Genomic DNA, 8,274 nt, shown 5'->3' with positions numbered 1-8,274 from the left:
CAGGTGGATTTCTGAGTTCGAGGCCAGCCTGGTCTACAAAGTGAGTTCCAGGACAGCCAGGGCTATACAGAGAAACCCTGTCTCGGAAAAAAAAAGAAAAAGAAAAAAAGAAAAGAAAAGAATGCCTTAAAGTCATCTACACTTTAATACCATTTTGTTATTGTTTTGTCTGCAGTACTGGGGATTGAAACCAAGACCTTGCACCTGTTAGACAAGAACTCCATTACTGAGTTGTCCTCGGCCAGCCTTGTAGTACTCTCATGTGACCACCAGAGGGCAGTGTCGCTTAGCCTGTTCCTTGGGAAATGAGAGGTTTTCAGTTCTTCAAGCTAGAGTGGTTGGCTCTGAGGTGGGTTACTGGAGCCAATTTAAAGGCGAGATGTGGTGGCACACGCCTTTAATTCCAGCACCTGGGAGGCAGTGGCAGGCGGATTTCTGAGTTTGAGGCCAACCTGGTCTACAGAGTGAGTTCCAGGACATCCAGGGCTACACAGAGAAACCCTGTCTCAAAAAACCTAAATAAATAAATAAGGCGAGAGTGGAAGGTGATGGTGGCAGTCTTGATTGCTCTTTTGACCCTTCAAAACACTAGCCTCCTACTTCCACTTCTCTTATGACAACTTTTTGTTCTCTCTATGCAGAAACTGAGCCTAGTGATTGCTGAGCCAGGGGTGAGGTCTCCTCAGACAGAGACAGCAGCAGGTGGATGTGTGGACTCATTTAGGGCTTTATTGTTTATGGGGAACAAAAGTACAGGATTTTTTTCCTGGAATATAAGCTTCCAGACCAGTCCTACAGTTAGTCTTTCTGGCTTTTGCTTTCAGTGCTGTAAGTGAAGGCTCCAACTGATGTGCGACGTTAACAGGCAAGGTAGGAAGAAAGTGTGATTACTTATTAATTCAGTTGATGAAATGAAAAGTGATTCTCTGGGACCATCCCCCTTTGCCTAAAGATAAATAAATAGCATTTCCTGTTGTAGTCACCACTTCATTCTCTCACCCCATCTTTTGGAAATTGAGCTACTAAAAGCCAGGGCTGTACCCCAGTGGGTAGGGTGCATGACGACCTCGTTTTGATTCCCAGTACAGAATAACCTGGAAGTGGTGGTACATCCATCCCTATAATCAGCGCTCCGGAGGTACAGGCAGGGCAATCACAAGTTCCTGGTCCTCTCCAGCTCTATAGTGAGTCTGAGACCAGTCTGGGATACGTGGGATACATGAGACTCTTTGCCCCTCCAAAAGGAAGAGGGCAGCAAAGGTGGCTCAGTGGGTAAAGAGCCTTGACCACACAAACCTGGTCACCTGAGTTCCATCGCCAATACTTAAACGTGGAGAAGAGAACTGACCTCCATACACACCCTGTGAGCACACATATATACAATTAATATTTCTTTTGAAATATAAAGAAATTGAGTGTCTGTAAGTCTGAGTGTCTGTAAGTCTCCCCCCCCCCTTTAGAATGGGTAGTGAGTGGAGCACACGTAAAGGAACCATTTTTCTCCATGATTCCTGTTGTAGAATCATGGAAGCATAAACTATTAGAGCTTAAAACACAGGGGGAATTGAATTGGCCAGCTTCTGAGTAGTGTGCAAACTTGGAGTGTATGAGCCAGAGGGACAGTTCATATCCAGACCACCAAACGGTAGGGTTTCAGCTCCAGTGAAACTCTGGTGCAAAGAAGCCACTTCACCCACTGACACTCAAGCCCTGTGCTGACCAACAGCAAAATTGGTGCTATCCACCAGCTGTCACCTGGTTTTCCCAGTGAACTGTCTGAGGGACTGTCTGAGGTAAAGAAACAGCCACCTGCTTTACCCCGCCCCGTCCAGGCCCTGCAGTATGCTGGGATATTTGTCTTATAGTATTCTAAAGTTCTTGGCAGTCCTAACATGATGGGGTGAGGGAAGTGACTACAGGATGAAGAATCAGGAAAGCTATTTCCTTTCTGACCTGCTGCAGCTCATTTCCCCTTTCAGAACCTTTCAGAACCTTCGTTTCTGCATCTGTGAAAAAGAGGAAGATGGCCTAAGGCGGTGGCTCTCAAGCTGGGGGCTGTGTACTTCCTGAAAATCTGTAGAGGTGTACAAGGTGATGCAGGAGTCTCCTGGGCAGTGCAGAGCCTTCACGGACATCTCAAAGAGGTTCTTTTATGGTCAAAGTGTGTCTCCAAAACTAAGCTAGGAAAGCTCTAGCTTCTAATGTGGAGACAGAGCTTTTAGAAAAGTAATTTACGAGGGCAGAGACCTGCTCCAAATATGACTGGCATAAGTAGAAATAGCAGGTTGCACTGAGTGGTACACAAGTGCAATCCCAACACTTAGAAGGTGGCACCAAGAGGATCCAGGGTTCAAGAACAGTTTCTTGGGATCGGGGGAAGGAGATAACCATCCATAATCCAAGAAGTGGGCCTTCACCAGGACCCAAAATTTGCTTGATCATTGTAAGAAAATTAATGTCTGTTGTTTAAGTCACCCAGCCTGTGGTAATTTATTATGGCATCCCAACAAACTAATATACTCCCTGTAACTCAAAAAGATTCAGAGCTGTTGAACCTGCTGGGCTCCAGAAATCACAGGCATTCACATTTTACTGCAGTACAGCCCCAGATATTTTTCAGACTCCTGAGCTTTTAGCTTTTCTCTTCCATCACTATGATCACACTGTGTATACAAATCTGTTTTCTTTCTTCTGCTCAGAATTGTGCAGCATATTTAGTATTGTGACTGTATCTTCTGGTACAGTCATGTGTTGCTTTGTGACCAGGATCCATTGTGAGGCATGTGTGATTAGGCAACTTGGACATTGTGCAATCATCAAAGCAAACACCTCCACAAACTAGGAGAGCTACAGCATCGTTAGGCATTGTACTCTAATGGGAACAGCATCATACAGGAAGTCCATTGTTGACCAAAACACAGTTATGTAGCACGTGTCTGTACTTACATAACAGAATCTGATGCTACCGTGTGCTAGCTGTATGACAGCAAGTGAGCACATGTTTATGCCTTGTGTATAAAAATCTGAATAATTAATATGAAAATAAAAGAGTTGCCAAAGCAATCCTACTCTATATTAGCAATCCAGGAGGTGTCATAATACCTGACCTAATGTACTATAGACAAGCTGGTGATATCACTCGGTGGGAAGAGTGTTTGCCTAGAATGCAGGAAGACAGGGTTTGATCCCCAGTACTGAATGAAGCAGGCATAGTAGCTCATACTTGTTATCCAGCACTCAGTAAGTAGAGACAGAAGGATCAGAAGTTCAAGGACATCCTCAGCTACATTGTATATTGGAGGCCAGTAAGGGATGCATCAAGCAGATATATCCTATTTTTAAAATGTGTGTGTGTGTGTGTGTGTGTGTGCGCGCACACACACACACACATGCATGCACTCTACAGAGCCTGGTGTGGTGACACACACCTATAATCCCAGCACTTGGGAGTGGAGGCAGAAGGATCGATTCAGGGCCAGCCTCAGTTAGCTAGTGAGTTTGCAGCCAGCCTGGGCTATTTGATACATTGGCATGCTTCTGCACCGCATAAGAAACAACAAAATAAACAGCCTACAAATAGAGGAAAAATATTTTCCAGATACTTACCTGGAAGACAATTTATATCATTATTATTAAGACTAATACTTTTTTTAAAAAACCAGTTCTGATGGCGCAAGCCTGTAATCCCAGCTACATAGGGGGCTAAGCAGGAAAATTAGTCAGTATACACATGAAAAATGTTTGTAACCCTGCCGTTGGGGAAGTTCAAATCAAAGCTGCAGGCAGCATGGCGTGGTGATACAGACAGTTGGTAGAGCTCTTGTCTGGCACGCTTGAGTCCCTGGGTTCAAAATCTAAGACCAAAACAAAAGTACACTGAACTGGGTTAATGGCCCACACCTGTAATCTACAGACATGGAGGCTGAGACAGCAGGAGGGGTTTTTTCTCATGTATAGAAGGAAGTGGGTAAAGGACAGAAAAGTCAAAGGGAAAATGCTAGAGAGGGAGAAAAGGATAGAAACAGGAAAAGGGTGGGGAAGGAAGCTAACAGTAAGTGAAGTGAATGTGATTGGGTTGTCAGGCTTGGAGGTGGGTGCCTTTAACTTGCTGAGCAATTTTGCTGGCCTAAAAAAAAAAAAATAGAAAAAAATCGTGGTGACGCATGTCTTAATCCCAGCACTCAAGGGGTGGAGGCAAGAGAATCATTTGAAGTACAGGGCCGTTTGAAGGACGTAGCAAATAGATCCTTTTTCAAAACCACAAAAAGAAAAAAGACGTAAGCAGGCATTAAGTAGGTCGAGAAGTCATAGAGACCATGCTTTGAAGTTAAAGAAAAGATGAGTCAACCATAGAATATTTCCCTGAGTGGAGAGCTGAGGATGAAGGAGCTCTGAGTGTATTCGGCACTGCAGAGAAGAAGATGGTGGGAAAAGTACCCAAGACAAAAGATGAATGGTCTCTGAAGCAAGCCTGGAGCAGGAGCTGGGGGTAGGAGCTGGGGTGACAGTCATTGAGAAAGGGAAAAGATGACTCCTCAGCCACAGCAGGAGGCTCAGGAGAGAGGCAGATGGCTTCTCTGATAATAAAGGTGACCTATAGGGGGAAACTACTTTTTCTCCTACAAATTTGCAAGGCCCGGCAGAAGGAGGCTGGCTCTCCAGGTCTCCTGGCACCTTGACAAAGCTGGCCCGGGATACTGACATGGCAGAGACCGGGTGGAGACAAGATGGTCTGGGGGAACAAGGATGGCTTGAACTGAAACAGAGGGCAGGGTGAATGAACTAGCTGGGGTTAAGCTCAGAAAGGAGGGTTTGCACATACAAAATCTTGAAATTGAAACTATGGTTAAGTAGAGGTGGTACCACCCTGGAGTCAATTAAAGGTGTATGATGAAAGACACTCAAAATGGAAGTTACTGAAAACGTTAGGAAACAGTTAGGTTTCATGCGATCCCCATTGCATACCTTGGAAACAAGATGGTCTAAGTAGCCAAATGTCACAAAGCTAGGAACTGCTGGACTTGAGATTTGAGCCCAGATCTGCGCATTAAATATCCCGTTGACAGTGTCACAGAAGGAACATGGTGCTGTTACGAGTGGTTAGGGTGTAAGACTAGGTATTCCCAGGTTCTTGTCCTCTTATCAAAAAAAAAAAAAAAAGACGCCTTGAAATAAGGTTTCATACACATATGCAAAAGAATCAGATACCTTTATTATAGAGAAGTGTGTTGTCAAGTGTGACTGTGGGCCACATGACTGAGGATATTCAGTGACACCAATTATTGTTTGCTATATCCTTTTATGGAGCTCAAGAGAAAGAGGTGGTTACTAAATGGGGGTGTTTGGGGTGGTCCTCCATTGTAATTGATAGATTACAACATAATTCATTTTTTCATGTTGTGCATGTCCTTTCCCATTATATGTCTGATTTTAATAATATGTATGCCACTTGTATATAGGCATAACATAGTAAATAGTATACCCCCACTAAAATGACACTTGAAAACCATACTTCTTATGTATCTTAAACCAGCTCAGGCCAGATCAGCCCTTCTATTCCTGTACCTAACTACAACAGGAATACACCTGAGCAGAAACTAAGTCTGATTGTTACTAGGAGTGGAGAAATCTGTATTATTGTTCAGAGACCAGATGTGTGTAGGAAGATGCAGGTGGTGCGAGAAGATGCTGCTGTTGCTAGGTGCCCTATTTGGAAAGGAGTGTGTGAAGAAGCTCCTGGGTTTGCCTGCCTCTGTGTTTTGCTATCTGTGAGGAATGTAACAGGGACAGGGTAAAAGGACTACAAGCAGAGAGGACAGTGCCCTGAAGGGAACTAAACATGAAATTAGTTTAAATTTACATTGGCAAGGATATGAGTTAAGTTCCTAAATTAGGGACTCAATTTTTTAATATTTGTTTGTTTATGTTTTTGGTTTTTTCGAGACAGGGTTTCTCTGTGTAGCCCTGGCTATCCTGGCACTCACTCTGTAGACCAGGCTGGCCTCGAACTCAGAAATCCGCCTGCCTCTGCCTCCCGAGTGCTGGGATTAAAGGCGTGCGCCACCACGCCCGGCTGGGACTTAATTTTTTTAATGCAAGATCTTGCTATGTAGCCCAGGTTGGCCCCGAACCTGTTGGCCTCTTATTTCTGTTTCTAGATTACTCAAATTCTTGGCAGATGGCACCATGTCTGTCAGGACTTAACATTTTCATGTCATTTTTAACTAAAATGGTTCTTTGGGGACTAGTTGCTGTTCAGCAAGGTGATTCACAGAACACTTTCACTTCATGTGTCACAGCTTCCCACAGACTCTGGGGAGATGCCAGCCATAAGTTTCAAGTGATTCAGTAAGTGGAGGCAGAAGTACCCGAAAGAAACTTACAGGGCGATGTGCCAATTTCTATTCTATCCTGGTACATGTTTCTGGAAGGAAGAGATTCTTAGCTGTTAGGGCTTCAGCAGAGGGGGACAGCAGACTCAGAGGTGCCTCCTGATCCATTTGGTGAGCAAACGACATCGTGTTTGCAAAGCGGGGTCCTGTCACCAGAGGACATTGAAAAATTGTGACCTGGGATATGATTTGACTGGACCTGTGTTGTAAACAATCTTTCCCCATCTAGGCCAGGATGGGGAACAGGAAAATCCAGTAGGAGAGGCTACTCAGTGTGATTTGTGAGGGTCCTGCAAGAAAGGCTAGAGAGGGGTGAGGCTTGGCTTCTGGGCACTTGCATCTGTGCAGGGCCTGAGTCACAGCAGGTGCACTTGTTTCCTAGAGACTGCCTAGTCGCTCTGAAAACCTCGAGTGATGTTTATAAAAAGTTGTACTTTTGTTTTTGGAAACAGGGTCATGTTATGTAGTCTGAGTGAACCTTGAACTCGTGATCCACCGCCCTCAACCTCCTGAGTAACCAGAATTACATTCACGCACCACAGCACCTGACTAAACATGGTTTGGTTTCGTTTTAGTGCTAGGGATGAGGAACAGGGCCTGTGGGATGCTGACCAGTGCTCTGCCACTGAGCTACATCCATATCTCCAGCCCTCTTTTCCTTTCTTTTTTTTTTTAAGTTTTTTCACTTTTTCTTTTCACTCTTTTTTTGGGGGGCAGGATCTCCCCATGTAATACAGCTGGCCTAGAATTCACACAAATCTGCCTGCCTCTGCCTTCCGAGTACTGAGGTTAAAGGTGTATATCACCACACCCAGGCCCAGCCCTCTTTAGTTTTTATTTTGAAAATAAGTGTCTTACTAAACTGCCCAAACAGGCCTTGAATCCTCCTGCCTCGGCCCTGAACATCTGGGGTGACAGCCTGCTCCGCCAGGCCCTTTTATTTTTCTTTTTACATAAAACAATTTTAAATTTAAATATATTTTGACTATATTCTTTCCCTCCCCTCTTTCCAGATCCTCTCCTCATCCCTACCCACCCAAGTTCTTTCTCAAAAAAACAAAAAACACAACAAAACAAAACAACAACAAAACAAAAACCTTCACACACACACACCACATTAGTGTGTGGGGATGCATATGCATGGTAAGTTGCACATGGCAAATGTATGGAGGTTAGAGAGCTCCCAGAAGACCAGTACCCCAGTCAGGTGGCTCCCCACTACAGTAAGTCCCACGCTAGGGGATCTGACACCATCATCTGTCCAGGTGTCTTAGTTAGGGTTTCTATTGCTGCACTGAAACACCATGATGAAAGTATCTTGGGGAGAAAAGAATATATTTGGTCTACTCTTCCCATATCACAGTTCATCTTCAAAAGAAGTCAGGACAGGAACTCAAACAGGGCAGGAACCTGGAGGCAGGAGCTGCTGCAGAGGCCATGGAGGGATGCTGCTTACTGGCTTGCTCATTGTAATTTGCTCAGCCTGCTTTCTTAGAGAACCCAGGACCACCAGCCCAGGGATAGTACCACCCACAATGAGCTGGGCCCTCCCTCATTGGTCACTAACTAGGAAAATGTCCCACAGGCCTCCCTACAGCCAGATGTTATGGAGACATTTTCTCAATTGAGGTTCCCTCCTTTCCGATGGCTCTAGCTTGTGTCAAGTTGACATAAAACTAGCACAGTGGGTTTTTCAATCACTTTAATTTCTGTCCTGTACTCTATCTTGGTGGAGTGTGGGAAAGTTCAGCCTGAGTCATTCCTACCTTCCTGATGTCAAGCGTGGGTCTCTGAATCTTCCATAGGGCCTGGCGTGGGAGGGAGTACACACAGGGCGGAGGCACATCTGCTGATCAACCGTCATTGTTGTTCATAAATTTCT

Source organism: Mus caroli, chromosome X (assembly GCF_900094665.2).
Source record: "Mus caroli chromosome X, CAROLI_EIJ_v1.1, whole genome shotgun sequence".
NCBI lineage: Eukaryota > Metazoa > Chordata > Mammalia > Rodentia > Muridae > Mus > Mus caroli.
This window is presented reverse-complemented; position numbering follows the sequence as displayed.